This window comes from Camellia sinensis, chromosome 10, assembly GCF_055761805.1.
Source record: "Camellia sinensis isolate YWXY chromosome 10, ASM5576180v1, whole genome shotgun sequence".
NCBI classification, from domain to species: Eukaryota; Viridiplantae; Streptophyta; class Magnoliopsida; order Ericales; family Theaceae; genus Camellia; species Camellia sinensis.
In genome coordinates, this window is record NC_138970.1 from 123,571,573 (window position 1) to 123,591,269 (window position 19,697).

The window sequence follows — 19,697 nt, forward strand, 5'->3', positions numbered from 1 at the left end:
GCTTATGCGCCAACGGTTGCTTCTTTCGAACATTATATGGAGAAATTGAGGCGTATTGCTGGGAATGGTAGAGTTGATAGTATGTTGGATGGTTTGCAAAATGATAAGTGGGCCAATGCATTTTTTAGAGGAAAACGATATGGTGAGATGTCATCTAATGCTGCCGAGTCTTACAATAGTTGGATTGGTGGGGCCCGTGAGTTGCCTATTACTTGTATGGTTGATATGATTAAGGTTCAAATCATGACTCAATTGTTGGATAGAAGAGCTGAATCTAGAAGATGGACTACGAAATTGTGTCCAGTTATGGAAAAGAAGTTGGTGGACTCTTTGGAGCTAGCTAAGTCTTGGGATGTGATTGTTGCTAGTGATACTGTGCTTGAGGTTCATTCTTCTATTTCTTTTTATGTTGATATTGGTAGACAGACTTGTTCTTGCCATGAATGGCAATTGAATGGTTTTCCTTGTTGTCATGCTGTGCATGCTTTGCGTAGTAGTGGTAGAGATGTGTATGGTTTCATTGATCATTTTTTTCATGTAGATTGTTTTAGAGAGTCATACAAGGAATCTGTTTATCTAGTGCCTTCAAGTGAGAGATTTGACTTTGATGGTGCCAGTAGTTCGGTTATCAAACCTCCTATAACGAAGAAGCAGCCCGGGCGGAACAAGAAGAAGAGGATATCTTCTAAGGGTGAGAATGTGAAGCAAATCAAGTGTGGGAGGTACTTGAAATATGGGAATCACAATAAGAAGACGTGCAAGGCTGCTATTTGAGGCCACAATCTATTCTTTTGGATTTGTATTTGAATTTGAGGAATTATGATAATAAAAAATGTGATACTTGGTATTATGGAAGTAATGAATAAAGTTGGTTGAATTGTTTTTTGTTTGTTGATGTGTTCTTTACTTATTGAAGTTGTTTTGTAACAGTCTGATTTTGTTTTTTATTTTTATGGAATGCAGAGAAGGTTGTTGAAAATTTCTTATTGAAACAGTATAATATGGAAATGCAGTTCATATTTCATAGCGAGAAAACTGTATAATTTTACAGTTTTAAGAATTATTAGAAACAACCTGATGAAACCGCATAATTTTACAGTTTTAAAAATTATTAGAAACAAGCTGATGAAACTACAAAATTTTGCAGTTTGAAGAATTATTAGAAACAACCTTTACTGTATGAAAATATATGCAACCACAAACAAGTAGACAAACAATCAGAAAAAAAACCACAATAATAATAACAACAAGAAGAGCAACAACAGCATCAATCATTTTCACCATAACCATAATAGCTAGAAAAAGATCATTCCCAAAAGTATATAAAGTATTTGTCACATGTTAAAAAAGAAAAATAAAAAAAAGGTACAAAGATATGTTCCCTTGAATATTTGTATTGTCAAGAAGTTTGTTCATTGTTTCTATGGTTTGGTATGTTTTGTCAACATTTGGTAGTGCTCGAGTTTCCAGGATCGGTTCTCATCATTGAGGAATTGATTGATGATTTGTGCTCGAAATTTGACCCACTCAGTTGGACGAAGTTTTTTCTGCACAGGTTGCCAGTTGAGATATTGGTTGATAACATTGCAGACGGCGATTGCACAATCATTCCTGCAATGTTTGAGATGAAGTTAATTAGTTAGGTGAAACTGCAAAATTTAGCATATTGGAAGATTAGTTTATGGATTTTGTACCTTACGAGTGTGGGGTTTGTTGTGGGCATTCCTCAATTGATGCAATTTCTGTCTCGCACTCTTAAGATGATAACATGTTTCCCTGTTTGCTGAGTAATGCTTTATTCCATCTCAGTTGATGTTGTTGCTACAAAATAGTTAGTGGGTGTTTTTGTTAGTTATAGTGATGAGTTGAGATGTTTGTAAAGGAATGGAACTAAGGATGAAATTTTATTTTAACTTACAATTTGCTTTGCAATTTCAAAGTGCTTGTTGTGGCAATCTTTTGCTGGTCTCAAAGAGTCATAATGTCTCCATATTCCATCAGCATTGTCAAAGACCACAATTGTCCAATGGTTGTCGTGGTTGATTGGGAAATGGATATATCTGTTTTTCATTGCTTCTGGAAAATGGCTGTCCATCAGTTTTTCTCTCAGTGCTTGATCTTGGTTTTGTAGTGGAGTCTATAAGTTATATATATGTTTGAAATATGTTATAAAACTATGTAGTAATACATGTTGAGAAAGTAGAAAATTTTACAGTTGTAAAGTATGTTAAGTTTTGCTTACATTGATGAGTGTTGAGAAAACGTAAGATCTTCTTGCATATGGATTGCTTGCAAAGACTAGATCATTTTTCTCAAATTCTTCAATGGTTGGTTGGAGTGCCAATTGCTTTTCTGAGAAGGCATCAATGACCTGAAACATGTTATATATGAGAATGTGTTAGGTTTGCGGAATAGGTTATTGAATATGTACAGAAATTGTAAAATTGTGCAGTTGGAGACCTACATTCCCATATGAGGGTTCCCTGTTGGTCAATCTGCATATATCTGAAAAGTATACGCAGTTTTCATCTTCGCTGCCGGACCAGACACAAGCACTTGATTGTGTGTTGTTGATGAGTTGAATTTGGTCTTGGTCTTTTTTGGATAGGCTATGCCAAACCTTGTTTGTTTTGCGGCATGAAATGGCGAGTGGCTTGTTTGGGATTGATTCTTCCTGGAAATCATCATCACTTTCCAATACTTGAAGTTTTGTCTTCTTTTGATTGGCATGCTCTTTTGGGTTTGTTTCAGCAGCAACTGCTTTCTCTTGGCCAATATGTTCTTGTATCTTTTCTTTCTGCTGTTGTTTTGCTTCATGAGCACCCTTTTTTTTGTTGTCATTCTTCTTCGCTTTTTCTTCATCGATACCCTGTGTTGGTTTGGGTACATCAGCAGCAGTTTGTGTCTTGTTTCTTGCATCTTCTTTGGGTTTGGTCATTGGTTGGTATTCAAAATCTGGGTCATGTGCTTGTTTTCTTGATTTTTGTTTGATTTTCTTGACCATGGATCTTTGTAGGGGACTGCCAGTTTTTTTGGTGGACATTTCCTTCAATTGATCTTCTTTTTTACGCAATTCAGCCATGAATTTTTGTTCCATTTCTTGCATTTGTGCTCTCATGGCTGATATGAGCTTGTCCTTGTCGTCCTCTTTGGTTGGTGTTTGTGGTTGGTCATGACCTATAAAAATGTTGGATTGTGTTTTGGTTAGTTTAATGAAATTTTGCAGTATGCTTTAGTATTAGACAATAGTTTACCTTGTGCATGAAATATGTCAGATTTCTCTTGCAGTTCTTCTTGTTGGTTTGTCAGTTCTTGTTCATTGACTTCTTCTTGTTGGTTTGTTTGTTGTTCTTCTTGTTCTTGTTGTTGGTCTTCTTCTTCATCAAGGTCTTCTTGTTGATCACCTTTTGTTTGTTGTCTTTCTTCTGCTTTGTCATTGTCTTGTTGTTCATCAGGTTCTTCTTCTTTTTCTTGTTGTTGTTGTTGTTGTTGTTGTTGTTGTTGTTCTTCTTCTTCTTCTTCTTCTTCTTCTTCTTCAGTTTCTTCTTTAGTTTCAGTTTCTTCTTCATCAGTCACTTGATTTTTTTCATCATCACTCTTTTCTTCTTGTTCATCACTTTCTGGTTCTTCTTGTGGTTTTTGCTTTCTTTTTTTTTTTTTTTTTGTTGTTCTTTTTGTTCTGATTGTGATTCTGATTCTGAATGATGTTCTTCTTCGAGAAAGTCATCATCATCACTGTCTAGAAATCTTCTTTTTTTTGTTGCTTTTGTTTTCTTTTTTGCTTATTGTCCTTTTTGTGGTCTTGTTTCTTTGCTGAAGAGTCTGTTGATGTGCTTTGATTGATATGCAATAACTGTATTTCTTGTTTAGTTGGGGTTAAAGCACTTTGGTTAATCTGCATTGGAACAATGTGGCATATATCAGTAATACTGTAAATTTGGTCAGTTTCATAAGATGAGTTGTACTGTGAGTAATGTGGGTTAAGTGTCGAAATATGTTTTTTGAAACTGAAAAATGTTACAGTTTCATAACATGAGTGAAGTTAAAGAAGTGTGTGCTTTGAAACTTAAAATTTTCACAGTTTCATAATATGATTTGTACTACAATGAATATGAAAGGAGTGTTGAATAGATTTATGCTATGATAGTATAGAAGAGTTTGAATACCTTTTCAAAGTGAGCAAGGCTGATGTGTTTCCACTTGGAGTACATTTTGCCAAGGTTCCATTTTCATAAACCTTGGGAAGCCTTCTTTGTTGGATGGTCGGAGGAGTTTACTGTGCTCACAGTACCAGTACTGTAAAAAAAAAAAAAAGTCGAAATATGTTAGATAGTTAGAAATAGGTGGATGTCTGATATTTTTGTGGGAAGTAGTTGAGTAATGTGTTTACCAAGAGTAACATGACGCATCCAGTGACATGCCTTGGGTTGTTGTTTGCATTTGCCATTGAATTCATCAGTGTGTCTTTTATTGCCTCAACCCAATTGTACTTCTTGATGTTGTTGAGATTGTCAACATAGTTGAGGAAACTCCAACTGAGTGTATGGCCTGTTATGGGCATGAGAAGTTTCAAGCACAAGTAAAGGGTGATTACCCTTGCAAGATCTTGACGATCATTGGTTGATTTTCCTTTTTTTGTTTGTTGAAACATTTTGGTCAAAGACTTGCCATCCAATCTCTTGACTGATTTGCATCTTCGTTTGTAAAATGGAAGCTCAAAATCCTTTGGTCTTGCATAGGATTTGGTGGTGATGCTGTCTTCTCCACAGTCGATACCAAAAATGAGCTTGACATCACTGCTTCTGAGTTTCATTTCCTTTTTGCCAAGTACAAATGATCTTTTTCTTTTGTTGTAGAGTGTTGTCATTTCTGCTACAATAGAATTGTAGCATCTGCACTAAGAGGCCTTCAGTTGTGTTGAGGAGAGAGCATTTATAAGGGGCCAAAAATGGGTTTTTTGCAGCTCTGTCTGTTGGGCATTTGTGAATTTGACCCCCTTCAACAGTTTGATTACCGTTCCGATGTTGGACCGATAATTAAATTGTTGGACTCTCTTTGCAGGGACTGCTGCTTTTTTTTCTTTTGATGCATTGGTTTTTGTTTTGGGAGTTGATTGGCTTTCTTGGAGCTTTCTTTTTTTGGTTGGAGGAGTTTCTTGGTTTTTCGTTGGCTTTCTTTTGTTTGTTTTTGTTGTGGTTGGAGGTGTGGTTGGTGTTTGTTGGGTGGGTGGGGTCTGTGGTGTAGTTCTTGGGCTTTTTCTTGTAGGTGGTGTGGTTGTTTTGTGGGTTTTTTTGGTGGGGTCTGTTGGGTTTGGTTGTTTTTGGGTGTGGTGGTTTGGTTTTTTGTGGATGGGGAGATAGTTAAATCCCTGATTGGATTTGTGGGCATATGGGTTTGTTTCTTCCAATATCTTCCAACAGCTATTTCTGAAAAAATGAAAGTGACAGCAGGGTATGAGTACTATAGTGACAAAACTGTATAATTTTGAAGTTTTATATGCAGTTTAATATGAAGTTATATGTATTTTGTTGGTAACAGTTACGAAACTGTATAATTTGACAGTTTGATTTGCACTTTATAATAAGTTAGCTATTTGTTTTGAGTAGTGGTTAAACTGTGTAATTTTGCAGTTTCATTTGTAGTTTGAATAAATTTAGATATGTTACTTGTATAGTGATGAAATGAAACACTATGATGTTGCAGTTTTTATAAGGAAACAGTATGAACAATAGGAACAGCCCATTGTATTTTGTAAAAAGCAACAATAACAACAAGAAGATTAAAAATTCAAAAATAAGAATAAGAGAAGCCAATATTGAACAACAAGAATAAGAATAAGGTGTTGAATGTGTAAAAACAAGGATTTATGTGTAAAAACAGTGTTTAGAATGTTGAAAAACAAGGGACTATATATAAAAGAGGGTTTATACATTTGGAAGTATGTAAAATGTGTATATACGAAATATGAAAGAATGATGTACAAATGTGAATGAAAAATAATGAATAGGTGAAGAGAGATGTTACTTTTTTTCCCCATTTTTGTGAATCGGAAGTCAGGAACTATGAAATCTCTTCAGAGTGGTGATGGTTCTTCGTGTTGTTGAGAGTCGCCGATTGGAAAATATGAACGACTTGGTGTTGTGTTGAAGATGAACGGTTTGGTTTTGTGGTTAGGGTAGGGTTTCAGAAGGAATAGAGTCGAACGGAGGAGAGATGGAGGATTGAGAATGCGATTTCGAGCGGCGGAGATGTAACAGTGTACTGATCAGACTGAGATGATTGTGGGTGATGAAGATGAACGGTTACGTTTTCTGGTTAGGGTTAGTGTTTCAGAGGGGATGGAGTTGAACGGAAGAGAGATGGAGGACTGAGGAGTCGATTTCGAGCGGTGGAGACGTGACAGTGTACTGATCGGACTGAGATGATGGGGACGTGGGAGATGGTTGTGCGCGTGTAAATTGGATGATATATTGTGGGTATTTTCGTCTTATTGTTAATTTGAGGACTTAATGGAGTATTAAATTTGTTTTGGGTCTAAATGGGGTATGATATGTTGGGCTTGGACCTTTGGGTCAGACGCCCTTTTTTCATCTATATGAGCAATGAATTATCGATAGAAAAAGAGTTAAGTGTTATATGAATTAAAATTTTAATAAAACCTAATATAATTATGTCCAACGTGTCAAATTTATAAAAAGGTAAATGGGAATGGGTATTACCATTTGTTGTTGATTGCTTTCAACTTTAGAGCTTGTTTGGCATATGCTAAAATAATACATGTTATTTTAGTACATTATTTTATTTGGATCATATCATCTCTTATTTGGGTCACATCACCTCTCTATTACATCATTTTAATCCTAACTGACATTTCACATTTTTTTCGAAAAAAGTAAAAAAAAAAAATTAATCTAACGTTATCCAAACAACCCTAATCACAACATCTTTCCTTACTTTTGGAAATAGATATTCTCATGGCTCCATAATTTATTTATTGCAATTAAAACTCAAGTGGTGTTTTTTTTTTTCCCCTTTTATTGTAGGCTTAGTGATTTAGGGATATTACATTGAATATTGAACAGTTTTGCTGGAAAAATGTAAACAATGGGAGCGCGCATTGGAACAACCCAGATATGAGCAAATATGTTTTAGATCATTTATTGGTTGCCTTTAAGTCATGGATGAGGGGTCACTGCGGTGTGTCCCCCTATTGTGCCGCTCAAAACGGCACTGTTTTTTTTTTTTCTCCTTCTTCTTTTTAGGATTACATTAACTTCTTATTTCTTGCCACCAAAAAAAAAAAAAAAAAAAAATATCTTAAATCCTAAACCCTAAAATAAAAAACATAAATTTTAAGAATTAAACCCTAAACCCTAAAATAAAAAAAAATAAATTTTAAGAATTAAACCTTAAATCCTAAAATAAAAAAGAATTAATTTTATCCTTAAACCCTAAAATAAAAAAAATTAAGAATTAAATCCTAAATCTTAAACCCTAAACCCTAAAATAAAAAAATAAAAAAAAATTTATCCCTAAACCCTAAACCCTAAAATAAAATAAATAAATTTTAAGAATTAAACCCTAAACCCTAAATCCTAAACTCTAAAATATAAAAAATAAAAAATTATCCCTAAACCCTAAAATAAATAAAAAAATTAAAAATTAAACTCTAAACCCTAAAAATATATATATATATATATATATTTAAGAATTAAAGTAAAAAAGTGACCAAATATAGGGATAATGTATAATTTATCATGCCGAAAAATATAGTGAGAATATGAAAAAAAAAAAGAGGGTGAAACTGTGTCCCTTCTTCTTCTTCTTCTTCTCTTCTCTTTTCTTCCTTTTTTTTTTTTTTTTTGTGGTAATGAAATAAGAAGTTAATGTAATCCTCAAAAAGAAAAAAAAAAAAAAAAAAAAACGGTGCCGTTTTGAACAGCACAGCAGGCACAGCAGGAGGGGCACCACCGCAGTGACCCCTCATCCTTAAGTCATTCACACAATCTTCCCTTACTTAAAAATCGGAAGTGCTGTAGAGCTCTAATTAGAGCTGCTACAGTGCAGCTCTAATGAGCTGTCCACTTATATATATATATATATATAAAAAAAAAACCAAAAAAAAAAAAAACCAAAACAAAACAGTGAAGTAAAAGACAAGAAATGGGGAGGAAGAAGACAAATTAGTGCTCCATTAAAGCTCTCTTTTTAGAGGTCTAAATCATTTTTGTCTTGAAAATGGATGTCATAATCCAAGCTTTAAACCCAAGCCTTCAACCAGACTTTTAGGTTTGACTTAATTTCTATAGTCGAGCTTTATACTTAATCGTTTTATTGTTAACTTGTATTTGTTGTGGGATATTGACTTTTTGATTTTCGAGTTCCTAGTTACAACTTCATTTTCCTTTAGTATTTGTATTGTTATTTAGATGAGGCTAAATGGACTTTATCTTAGCCAAACAATCTGACCAAACTTTTTAGACCTAGTTGAGACATTGGATTCGAGGATTCATTCATTTCATTCTTCTCTATCTCTCACAAATTTGAAAAAAAAAATGTTTTATCTTCTGTCTGACATAAAAGCTTTTGAGATTCAAAAATTGATTGATTTAAGTCTGCAGTCTTGTCAAAGAACTTCCCAATGATATAAAATTTGTTCGCATCCAATTAAATAAAGATTTTGTAGACATTTTACGATTGCTCGTCAATTTTCAACAAATAATAGTAAAATGGTCTTTTTACAAAATCTATAGACCAGACTTGGACCAGAACTTTTTTTTTTATTTTAAAGTGGGCGTATTTAATTACTAAATACAAATTATTTTCAAAATATTTTGGAGGCCTATGCCTAAGAACCACATTTTAAAACTTAAAAACCCTAAAAATCAAAAAAGAAACACAAAACATTGTGCACGTAGGCCCAAATGGCTTAGACGGCCATCTACAATGGCATACGCAGCAGAAATTCTACAGAGAGAGGGGGCCAACTTACATGTGTTTAAAATTAATAATAAATTTTTAATTTTTTTAGGACAAAATCTATTTTACCTCATTGTGATATAATTTGATAGCACTTAACCCTCTTGTTCTTTAAAAATAGTCATATAGCCCTCATGTAATTCTAGGCTAAAATGCAACCTTGACACCGTTAATGTTAACCATAATAAGACAATTATACCTTTTATGTCTTCATTTTCTATTTATGGCTCTCTTTATAAATAAATAAATAAATTTACCTCCAAAACTAAGCAAAAAAATTAAAAACATAACACAAAACTAATTTAAGAAACTAGAGTTTCCTAAATATTTTTTTAATAAATTTAATTTTTAATTTTAATTAATTTATGATTTAATTTGTTAAATATATATATGTGCATGTTTAATTTAAAATGTTATTAAATAATAAATTGAGTTAAAAATTTAAAATTAGATTAAAGTACTTTTATGATTTAATTTGTTATATATTATGTATATGTTTAATTTAAAATGTTATTAACTAAGGTAATTTTATAGTAATAAATTAGGGTGTTTAGTTTAATTTATGATTTAATTTGTTATATATATGTGTGTTTATGTTTTTTTTAAAAATGTTATTAAATAAAAAATTGTCTTAAAAAATAAAAACTAGATTAAAGTAGTTGGATGATTAATTTTTATAATAATAAATTAAGGTATTTAGGTTAATTTAATTATATATTTGATATGTATATTTAATTTAAAATGTTATTAAATAGGAAATTTAAAACAAAGTTCCGTCTTTTTACGTTGTAAATAACTTTGACTTTTTTTTTTTTGTTTTTTGGTTGTTGCTGTTATTGTCATTCCCCACTTTCAAAATGGGCATATGAGGCACACTCTCCATTAGTTTAGATGAAAAAATTGTAATTGTAGCATTTTAATCCAAAATCACAAGGGATAAAATGGATTTTGTCTTTTTTATTATTATTATTATTATTAGTGAAGATGTATTATAAGTCTTTTTTTACCTCAATACATTTTGTGTTATGTGAGATAAGTTATATGGAGATTGTATATTTATTATATAAAAAATAGAGTAAATTATAAATATATTTTTTGAGATTTACTTAAAATACGAATTGCCCCCTATGATTCTAAAAATTATATCTCATCTCTTGAAGTTTCTAATTTAATAACAAATAATCCATTTCGTTAATAATTATTGTCACGACCCGCTCCCCGTACACAAGGGTTAAGTATCTTGATGGCCATTAATTGAGGTTACCTCCGGCCAATTCTTAAAAAATTAACAAACGCAAGCGGAAATAATATTCAAGTAAGGGTACCAATTGGAGCTTCTATGTTTATAACAAAATTTATTGACCAAAAAAGTCGATATTTACATATAAACATATCCATAAAAGTGTTGTGTGTGTCTATTCCACAGTCCCGCATCTAAGACTTTTCAAAAGTTATTTCTGTATTGCATTGTTTCCTGAAAATTGATAAACAGCTATAAACACATTGCAGAGTGAGAAATATTATGCTAAGAGTATAAGGGACACAAAATAACCATGGATAGTTATGTAACTAAAATATCTAAGATAATTTAGTCTGAACAAATAATCATTTAAGTAGCAAAATTGAGATTATGTAAATAAATAACCATAACCACGGTACCGAACAGAACAGAATAGAACAAAGGTCACAAGAGTGACAGTCAGAACCAAGGTACGGGTTCAATAGGTAGCTCGTACAGATTATAGAGGTGGCTCTTACAATAGTGTAGCACTTATCTCCGCACAGCACTTTGCTTCGCACAAAATAGATGTCAATAGATACATGACAGACAGAGAGTCACAGAGTGACTAAACAAAGACCTATAGTTATTTAAGCCCCCCGTGGTAGTACTTACAAAATATAATTATTTATAAGGTTATAGTCAAATATTCTTTAAAAGTTAAACAAACATATCCATGGGTTTCATTTTAAACAAATAGAGTTCAAAAATTAATCTACGTAACTGAAATATTTATAAAACATGACTTGTATTAATATTACTCATAAAATACAACTTGTATAAAATAAATTATGATAAGTCAAAACATACGTAAAATATATTATGATAATTCAAGGTATAATATAACTCACCTTAATATTAACCCTTAGCATTTATTTTTCATTATCACAAACCTCCTTACTTCTTAGTTTCCTATTTCCACTACCCTTGCGTTTTTCTTCTTTTTTTTTTTTTCCCCCCTGTTCTTCTTCTTTGATCTTGATCTCCTCCCCCTTTATAGGGAGGCAGACCTTTCCATTACCTTCCACGTGTCCACAACAATCTTCCTAAGATTTGGATTGAAATCTTTTTAGATCTATAATTATCTTATTAATTTAAAGTAATTATATTTTGGCCCCAATTCTTTAAAATAATTATATTTCCCCTTCATTTGATAAAAACACAAACTAATTCCTAATTAAATTACACTCTATCATATACCAACAGAAAATTAATTATTTATTTTACTACCACACCCATTGTTATTATTATTATTGTTATTTATTTTTATTTTTAATAATATATCATCACATACAATCATAATACTAGTATAAAATTTAAGAGACAACTTAAATTTTCGGGTTGTTACAATTATCAAGTCAATTAACAGAATTTAATAACGTCATAAATATATTTCAATTAATAATTTAAGTTGTATTACTGTATAGGAGAACAATTAAGAATTTAATTTTTTTCAATTAATTATGTTAAATAAAAAAATTCTGATAAGGGAACTTTGTAATTTTTCAAACAATAAGAAATAATTGATATTTTAAATAAATCTCAATAAATGTATTTATAATTTGCATTTAAAAATAAATAAATAAACTTGCGGGGCCACCTTTTTATTGATGACAAACATATTTTTTCTTTTGACCCAACAATGCTACAATGATAATATTTTAATATCATGTTTTATTTAAAGCATGAGTGGTGCTGGTGCTGGTGGTGCTGATGGTGCTGGTGCTGGTGCTGGTGTGGGTGCGGTAGGTGTGTGTTTAAGGTTTGACACGTCAAATCTCTAAATAAAGAAAGCATGGACTTGGCTAAAATGCACCTAAAAATTAGATACAAATACATAAATAAAACAAAAGGTATTAAGAAAATTAGTAGAGATTTAATCCTACTATGTAGGCCGAAGTTAGTTGGATTATTAGTTGGATTAGAGTTTAATAATAGGTCAAGTGAAAAGATAGCCCAATTAATATTTTAACTATAAAGTATTGTGGCCCAAACAATGATAAAGTTTGGATAGGCCTGTTAGGGTGATTCTTTGGAAAACTTACCAATAAGTCTTATATACAAAGTTTAAGGCCCATCTAATTCTCAAACAAAACACTTGCACCAATTAATCCTACACAATTTTAATTGTTACCAAAAAATTCTTTTTTTTTTTTTTTTTAATTTATAGACACTGTTATATCTTACTATCGTCGAACTTCTGTGAAACGGTCACCGGAGACTCGTCGAAATGTTCAACATTACCGGAAATTCGCAGGAGTATTGCCGAGAAGTCGGTAGAGTATCGCCGGAAGTTCACCGGAGTGTTAAGAACGTTAATGGAAGTCGTCGGAATGTTCAGAACGTTCATTGGACGTTAAGAATATCACTGGAGACTCACCGAAATCTTTAGAATATTGCCGGGAAAAAAAAAGAATAAATGAAGAAATTAGAGCAAAAAAAACATAGCAAAATGTGTTAAATATTGATAAACTAAAAGAAAAAAAAAATGAAACGACAAAAAACAGCAACAATGGAAAAAACATATGCTAGTTTTCAATTTTTGTAAGGTTTAAGCAAATAATCTCCAATATTGATCAAACTGAAAAGTAAGTTTTGAAACTGTAAAATGTTACAGTTTCAAAACAAAAATGTATTAAGCATTTATCCTTATTAATCAAACTGAAAAACATGTTATGAAACTGCAAAATTTTACAGTTGTATACCATGATTCATTCCAGCACCAAAAAATTTGAAACTGCCAAATTTTACAGTTTTAAACCATGATTCATTCCAGCACCAAAAAAATTTGAAACTGTAAAATTTTACAATTTTTACTGTCTGTAACTAAAACTCGAAAACTACTTTTTCAGAATTTGAAAATTTTCTCCATTAGAACAGAAAAAGGGAAGTGTATAACAGAGAAAAATGTAGAAAAAAATAAGAGATCGAAGGAGAAAGGCGGATATAGAGAGAAGATTGTACTCCGGCAACTATTTTTTTGTTTAGATCTAGCCAAATCTGATGTAGATCTACTCAGATCTGACATAGATCTACATCAGATCTAAGTAGATCTACTCATCTTCTTCGTCGGAAATATATCTTCTTCGCCGTCAGTGAGGGTGAAGTCACTGTCACACCCCAAATCCGGGCATGACCGGCCGTGGCCCACAGGGACTTAGCCCAAGGCACACGTAAGCCTAAACACGAATCCAATCACATTGAACAACTGAACAATAGTCTAATAATAAATAACCAAAACTCAATCCAGACATGTCACAATTATAAACAGCAAAATCAACCGTAATAAAAAAAAAATCATCCAAACTTATGGGATATAAACAGCCCACCTATCAAAATTAATCCTAAATGAACTTCGATAAGAATAAATATAAATATGCACAAACTTGACATAACACTCTAAACTAAAGGAATGCCCTAGAGGTCCATGCAATTGAGTCCCCGCTACGCCATGAGTCCACTCTAAGTCCTTCTAACACCTGGAAATGGTAACAACTATGTCAGCTGATAGCTCAGTGAGTAGCAACATGGATAGTAAATACAGTTTTGAAAACATGGTTCAATTCCAAAATAAGATATATATCACAGAAACTAGATTGGCATACAGTTTGGTAAATACAATCTGTTTCAAAAAGATGGTTCCACAGTTCAACACTTAAAATACTCATGTCTCGCAAGAACATGATAAACAACATTTTTCACTTAAAACAGATTATAACATGAACACCAATAATTTTCTGGGTACCAAGAAAAACAAATAATCTGCCACACATTTCTCAGGCTATAAGCCCCGTTGGATCCAATACCGAACTAAGAGTCATCCTCAGGGTGGCACCTGGGCCTTTTCTCAAAGACGATCCGATTGAAGGTCACCTAGTTGTTTTTAAAGGTCTGTTCCTTACAATCGTTGAGCACTAGAGTCATCACGGCCCAACCCGGATCTGTTCCCTAGTGGCCAGAGTCACCACACACAGTGGAATAATTTCCCTGGACTAAATACACACATGGTCCCAATAATCAATACACATCAGTTTTGCAAAACATGGTGGTTCATCATTATAAACATGAGACCAAAACAAATAGTTTACAGTATGCCAAGTTCACACATGTTTCAGAAATAATTTGATTCAATTGATAATATAATAATTTATCAAAGCAGTTTAGTCTTGAAACAACAATTTGATTTTCCAACAATTTAGGGTAGGGAAACATTTATAAAAATACGTAGCATGAAACTACTCACCTGAAACGCAATAATATAATCCTCGAATGGAGTATGAAAGTCCAACTAGTGCCCTGAACCAATATGAAAACTACACGTCACTGCTAATTTAAAAATACTAAGAAATACGAACTGAGTAACCCCAAACTAAAACGCACTAACACGGCTCAACCCAACTCACCGTTACTCTTAAATATTACCTAAGTTCATGTTCTTCAAGGTCTAAAATCACCCAAGACATAGGTTCCGATCGAAACTTAACTAAAAATAACTTTAAGATAAAACAGTGTTTTAAACTAGTTTTCCCAATCTATTCGCTAATTTTAAAAATTTCAAAACCCACTCCACGCTATTCGAAAAATTCTAATAACCTCCAGATATGATCTAATATATCCTAAGTTTCAAACCCAATTGGTTTCACTTGATTTGCTTATCAAAATAATTTTCTACAATTAATTATATCCAAACAGGTTGTTTTCTGCAGCACTTTAAAGAAATTGACGGTTCTCTTAATATACACGAGCAATCAATGCAAGGCCAAAAACATACGAAACTAGTCTCGTAACCGGTTCTAATGACACTAATTTGATAATTTTTGGATTTATACCCAAAGAGAACAACAATCCCGAATTTACTGTTTCGGACTGGTTTCCTGGACAGATTTGAATACCTCAATTTATATGGATTTCGACTCCCAAAAATTATGAAAAAATTCAGATATGCAATTCAATGTGTAATTGATCTACTGTAAAAATTTCAGATTAAAATTCATCCGTTTGATATGGTTTCTTGATTTTTAAAGTTTGCGATTCTGTGCAGAATTTTTTGGACTGAAAATTACACCCAATCTTTACACATAAATTTAGCTCCTCAGATTTCTTAACAGTGTATACATATATTTACAAAATACATAAACCTACAATCTCTCCATCAATGAATTAAATAACAATAATATTAGGATAAAGAACAAAGAAAGAAGAGAAGAAAACCTAGGAAGCCACACATCACAACACACCCAAAGCTCTCCTTCTTGGCTACAACAATAATCTTGATGATTGAAAAACCCCTCTCTTTTCTTCATAAACCCACGGCTGCTAGGGTTGCTAGTGTTGTGGAAAACAATTATAACAAGAGTTAGGGTTTGTGTTTATTTTATTTTATACTAGTTGTGGGCACACTTAGGTCAAATAGATAGATAAATATACAAAATACATATATAAGTTACATGCAATTCAAATGGTAAGAGTCTAACTTATTAATTTTGTGGTCTAGAGTTCAAGTCACACACTCTTCTCTATTTTTTTTTTTTTATAATAAATCTTGCTTCTCAATCAATGACTTTCACCATAAATTTATTTTAGGTTTAAAATTAATTAAAAGATCCTCTAATAATATTTAATTTGCACTTAAAGATTCATAATAAAATATTTGAGATTGTAAAATTATTATTTAATTATTTACTTAATTTTTATATTCGGGTTCTCACAGTCACGGGTTGATTTTGATGGTTGGTGGTTACCGGTAAACCGCGATCAATGGAGAAAGACGTGATCACCGATCATCGTCCATGACAAAGAAGATGAGAGAAAAATGCAAAAAAAAAAGAGAGAGAGGAAAACGTAAAGAGTGAGGCAAAAAGCAAAGAGAAAGAGAGAGAGAGAGAGAGAGAGAGAGAGAGAGGGGAAAGTATGACTTTTGGGTCTACTCAAAAAGTTATTAGATTAAATAGTGTCCACATATTTCAAATAGGACCTGTGGGTAGTTTTCCCTTCTATTTTCACTCAAATAATAACTTAGTGCGTTTAATAAAAATTTTAATTCTTATTATAGTTTAATATAAATTTACTAATAAGGACAATACTAATTAAATCCTAAAATAAGATATTATTTTTTTCTCATGGTACACCTAAATTATTTATACGTATTCTTCATTTTCAACACTCTTAATCTTTTTCTCAAAGTTTTAATTTTTTTCTTTTCATTTTCTTCCTCACTCCAAAACTCCAAAGTCCAAAATCCATTCCACCAAAACTCACAATTGTCATTAATATTATTATTTCTTATTGTGTTGTTACTTACAAATAGAACAAAACAAGAACACAATAGTATGTGCCATTGTAAAAAAATAAAAATAAAAAATCTGGGTATTGTCACGAACACAATAATTTTTTTTATTCAATTAATCAAAAAAAGAAAAAGAAAAAAGCATCTTGTTCAATTAATCAAATCGAAAAATAATTAATGTCTCGTTTAATTAATCAAACATCAACTAGTATTATTCTAGAAAGTACTAGTTTTTGGGAATTGTTAGATGGCTAGAGACGCCATGGAGGCTCAACAACAAAACTATTTTTCAATTTTCATGAAATTATCATGGGATTTTTCAACAAAGTGTTTCATGAGGTTATCACTAATATTATAGGAACGCATATAAGTAAATATGATGCTATATAGAATAATTCACACCAATCGTTCTTTGTATATGAATAAAATGCATAGTTGTAATGAGAAATTTGTTCAAGGGTTTTTGAAAAGGTTTTTCAAAATGGTGTAATTTGGATGTATTTTGAAGGGTATTTTGTGAAAAAATATAGGGTGTATTGAGAGTAGGGATGGCAATTTCAACCCGGCCCGACGGGGACCCGATCCCCCGACCCCGATTATAACGGTTTTTCCCCGAAAATTATCCCCATAGGGCCATGGATGGTATTAAAAATAAAATCCCCGACTGTTTTTGGGCCGGGGACGGGGATAGGTATCCTAACCCCGGCCCCGGCCCGGCCCCGTCCCCGAAATATCCCCGCTTAACTCCCTGGATATTCTCCGAATATTCCTCATAGATATATGCAATGTTTGACTCTGCCTCACTCTGAGTCACTCACATGCATTTCAAAAGATGCATTTCGTTTGTCTCTCATGGTCTCAGCCTCTGTCTCTTCCCCTCTCTCTCTCTCTCTACGCAGCTGCTCTCACGGTGTCACCGTCGTCCCTTCATCGCCGATCTCCCTCCTCCCATCACCGCCGATCGTCGGCCTCTTCCCCATCGCTGCTATCCGTTGGCTCTCATCCACACAGCTGCTGTCCTCCTCCCCATCGCCGATCTCCCTCCTCCCATCACCGTCGATCGTCGGCCTCTTCCCCATCGCTGCTGTCCGTTGGCTCTCCTCCACACAGCTGCTGTCCTCCTCCCCCCCTCCCCATCGCCGTCGTCCCTCCCCCCATCGCCGCTGTCCTCCTCCCCTCTCCCCATCGCCGTCCGTCACAGTCACCCATCTTCCTCAGATCTAGTTCAAAACCCCCAGATCTGGTACGATCTAGCACAAAAATGGACATCTGTTTGATTTTTTTTTTAATTATTTTTTGTTGGTGATAATGATGATGTTGATGTTGATGATGATGAAGTCACTGATGTTGCTGGACAACCCCAATTTGAGCTGGGATTGTTTAATTTTTAAAATATTTGAGCTTGAATTCAACTAGAAAACCCCAATTTCTGAAATAGGTTTTTGAATTGATCTTTTGTTTATTTATTTATTTGTTTTGACGAAAAGGAGCTTCAGAAATACCAAATTGTTACTGTTGTTTTGTGTGGCTGAACATTTTTTTTTTTTTTAAGGTCGGGGAATGTTCGGGGTCGGGGAAACCCGATCCCCGTTAGGGGGCGGGGGTGGGGACGGTGAGAGGTTCCCCGTCGGGGATCGGGGCCGGGGCCGGGGGGATTTCTACCATCGGGGATCGGGGACGGGGAGTGCGATCCCCGGCCCCGCCCCGCCCCGTTGCCATTCCTAATTGAGAGTAAATTATAATCCCAAATAATTTAATAAAATGTACTAAGAAATTAGGCATACTTAATATTTTTTGGGTGCAAATAGAATCCCCTGGCCTGTTATTATTCTTTTGAAAGTGTGGGCTAGCCCATTATGATTATTCTTTTTAGGGGAACTTACCAGTTGGTCTTATACAAAAAATTCAAAGCCTATCTAGTCTCAAAACAAAATATTTGTATCAATTAGTCCTAAATATTTTTAATTGTTACCAAAAAATCTTTTTTTGTAAAATTTTTTTTTTTACAAATGCTGCTACATCCCACCATTATCAGACTTCCACCAAACGATTACCGAAGACTTGTCAGAATGTTCAACATCACCGGGAATTTGCCGGAGTATCCCCGAAAGTTCATTGAAGTATCGCCGGAGTGTTCTGAACGTCACTGGAAGTTGCCGGAATGTTCAAAATGTTCGCTGGACGTTAAAAATATTGTCGGAGACTCATCAAAATGTCCAGAATATTGTTGGAAAAAAAATAGAGAAATTAGAGCAAAAATATAACAAAATGTGCTAAATATTGATAAACTGAAAAAAAAAAAAAAGTAACAGCAACAATGGAAAATATATATATATATATATATATATATATATATATATATATGTTATTTTTTAATTTTTGTAAGGTTTAAGCAAATAATCTCCAATATTGATCAAACTGAAAAGTAAGTTTTGAAACTTTAAAATGTTACAGTTTTAAAGCAAAAACCTGTTAAGCATTTATCTTTATTAATCAAACTGAAAAACATGTTATGAAATTGTAAAATTTTACAGTTTTAAAGCATGATTCATTTTAGCATCAAAACAATTGAAACTGTAAAATTTTACAATTTTCACTGCCTATAATTAAAACTTGAAAATAACTTGTTCAACATTTGAAAATTTTCTCCATTAAAACAGGAAAAGAGAAGTGTATAACAGAGAAAAGGTAGAAAAATTGAGAGATCGAAGGAAAAAGACAAATATAGAGAAAGGATTGTAATTCTGCAACTATTCTTGGTTTAGATCTAGCTGGATCTGATGTTTATCTACTTAGATCTGATGTAGATCTAAGTAGATCTACTTATTTTCGCTGAAAACTCACCTTCTTAGCCATCAGTGAGGGTAACGCAAGTAGTTGGTGGTTGGTGGTTGTCGGTAAACCCCAATCGATTATGATTGTCGGTTACCGGTGACTATATATCAAAAAGAGAAAGAGAAAAAGTAAGATGTGGTCGGTGGTCGTAGGAAACCAGGAAGAGAAAGAGAGAAGAAGAAAAACGCTACAAGACTTTTGGGTATAAACCAAAAGCTTATGGGACTAAATAGGACACACCTTTTTCAAAGAGGATTTGTTGGTAATTTTCCATTGTTTTTAGTTGTTGATTAAAAAGCTAAATTAAAAAAAAAAGAA